The sequence below is a fragment of the Balaenoptera acutorostrata genome, chromosome 15 (assembly GCF_949987535.1).
Source record: "Balaenoptera acutorostrata chromosome 15, mBalAcu1.1, whole genome shotgun sequence".
NCBI lineage: Eukaryota > Metazoa > Chordata > Mammalia > Artiodactyla > Balaenopteridae > Balaenoptera > Balaenoptera acutorostrata.
The window spans coordinates 14,804,875-14,807,932 of NC_080078.1; the positions used below are offsets into that span (position 1 = coordinate 14,804,875).

The 3,058-nt window shown below is 39.5% G+C and overlaps 1 pseudogene; it reads left to right on the plus strand.

The window, feature by feature from the left end:
* The first annotated feature begins 2,266 nt into the window (after window positions 1–2,266).
* On the plus strand, window positions 2,267–2,810 carry LOC103017296 (chromobox protein homolog 1-like; annotated as a pseudogene).
* The last annotated feature ends 248 nt before the right edge of the window (window positions 2,811–3,058 follow it).

Here is a 3,058-nt window from a genome sequence, read left to right on the forward strand (position 1 = left end):
TAAAGATGCCACCAGAAAACTACTAGAGCTAATCAATGAATTTGGTAAAGTTGCAGGATACAAAATTAATGCACAGAAATCTCTTGCATTCCTATACACTAACAACAATGATCGGAGAGAGAAATTAAGGAAACAATCTCATTCACCATTGCAACAAAAAGAATAAAATACCTAGGAATAAACCTACCTAGGGAGACAAAAGACCTGTATGCTGAAAACTATAAGACACTGATGAAAGAAATCAAAGATGACACAAACAGATGGAGAGATATACCATGTTCTTGGATTGGAAGAATGAATATTGTGAAAATGACTATACTACCTAAAGCAATCTACAGATTCAATGCAATCCCTATCCAATTACCAATGGCATTTTTTACAGAACTAGAACAAAAAATCTGAAAATTTCTATGGAGACACAAAAGACCCCGAACAGCCAAAGCAGTCTTGAGGGAAAAAAACGGAGCTGGAGGAGTCAGACTCCCTGACTTCAGACTATACTATAAAGCTACAGTAATCAAGACAATATGGTACTGGCACAAAAACAGAAATATACATCAGTGGAACAGGATAGAAAGCCCAGAGATAAACCCACGCACCTATGGTCAACTAATCTATGACAAAGGAGGCAAGGATATACAATGGAGAAAAGACAGTCTCTTCAATAAGTGGTTCTGGGAAAACTGGACAGCTACATGTAGAAGAATGAAATGAGAACATTCCCTAACACCATACACAAAAATAAACTCAAAATGGAGTAGAGACCTAAATGTAAGACCGGACACTATAAAACTCTTAGCGGACAACATAGGAAGAACACTCTTTGACATAAATCACAGCAAGATCTTTTTTGATCCACCTCCTAGAGTAATGGAAATAAAAACAAAAATAAACAAATGGGACCTAATGAAACTGAAAAGCTTTTGCAAAGCAAAGGAAACTACAAACAAGATGAGAAGAACTACCCTCAGAATGGGAGAAAATATTTGCAAATGAATCAATGGACAAAGGATTTATCTCCAAAATATATAAACAGCTCATGCAGCTCAATATTAAAAAACCAAACAACCCAATCCAAAAATGGGCAGAAGACCTCAATAGACATTTCTCCAAAGAAGACATACAGATGGCCAACAAACACATGAAAAGCTGCTCAACATCACTGATCATTAGAGAAATGCAAATCAAAACCACAATGAGGTATCACCTCACACCAGTCAGAATGACCATCATCCAAAAATCTAGAAACAATAAATGCTGGGGAACGTGTGGAGAAAAGGGCACCTTCCTGCACTGTTGGTGGGAGTGTAAATTGATACAGCCATTATGGAGAACAGTATGGAGGTTCCTTGAAAAAGTAAACATAGAATTACCATATGACCCAGCAATCCCACTACTGGGCCTATACCCAGAGAAAACCATCATTCAAAAAGACACATGCACCCTGATGTTCATTGCAGCACTATATGCAATAGCCAGGTCATGGAAGCAACCTAAATGCCCATCGACAGATGAATGGATAAAGAAGATGTGGTACATATATACAATGGAATATCACTCAGCCATAAAAAGGGACAAAATTGGGTCATTTGTAGAGATGTGGATGGACCTAGAGACTGTCATACAGAGTGAAGTAAGTCAGAAAGAGAAAAACAAATATCGTATATTAATGCGTATATGTGGAACCTAGAAAAATGGTACAGATGAACCTGTTTGCAGGGCAGAAATAGAGACACAGATGTAGAGAACAAACGTATGGACACCAAGGGGGTAAGCGGTGGAGGGAGGTGATGGTGCTGTGATGAATTGGGAGATTGGGATTGACATATATACACTAATATTTATAAAATGGATAACTACTAAGAACTTGCTGTGTAAAAAATATATAAAATAAAATTCAAAAAAATAAAGAAATGGACAGGAATGATATAAATTGCAAAATTTTACTGAAAAAAAAGAAGAAAGAACCTGCTGTATAAAAATTAAATAAAATAAAATAAATTCAGAAATTCAAAAAAAAATAAATTGTAAGCATTTTCCTAGCTTATTAAAACTCCTAATAAGAACCTTATCTAAATGGCTATAAATGACTTACCATGTGTCTGTGCCATGACTTTTTAAGAATTGTTTTCATGTTTACTTATTAAATAATTATTTTCCTCAAAAAAAAAAAAAAAGCGCCAGTAGCGCGGCACTGGTTCTTCTCAGGCTCGTGGGCGCTGCTCTGAGCAGAGTCACGCTTTATACCAGAAAGCTGGCGGGCACTATGGGGAGAAAACAAAACAAGAAGCAAGTGGAGGAGGTGCTAGAAGAAGAATATGTGGTAGGAAAAGTTCTCGACCATCGAGTGGTAAAGGGCAAAGTGGAGTACCTCCTAAAGTGGAAGGGGTTCTCAGATGAGGACGACACGTAGGAGCCAGAAGAAAACCTGGATTGCCCCGACCTCATTGCCGAGTTCCTGCAGTCACAGGAAACAGCACACGAGACAGACAAATCAGAAGGGGGCAAGCGCAAAGCTGATTCTGATTCGGAAGATAAGGGGGAGGAGAGCAAACCAAAGAAGAAAGAAGAGTCAGAAAAGCCATGAGGCTTTGCCCAGGCTTTGGAACTGGAGTGGATTATTGGAGCTATAGACTCCAGTGGAGAACTCATATTCCTGATGAAATGGAAAAACTGATGAGGCTGACCTGGGCCCTGCCAAGGAAGCCAATGTCAAGTGCCCACAGGTTGTCATATCCTCCTATGAGGAAAGGCTGACGTGGCATTCCTACCTCTTGGAGGATGATGACAAAAAAGATGACAAGAATTAACTCTCCTGAGTACCAGCCCTTGTCACGTCTGACCGTGGGTTTCGAGTGGGGAAAGGAGTTCTACTTGTCTTGACACCATAGAGGTGGCTTGAGAAGATGTCCTTTGAAGAGCCAGTATAGTTTCTGTGCCCTACAGCAGCCCAAGTGCTTTAAAGCCGTTCCATGCTGTATAGTTTGCACACCCATCCCAGTGGAGGGGAAGGAGGGTCAGTGTTTCAAGACAACCCATTCTGAACTTTACTGAGAAA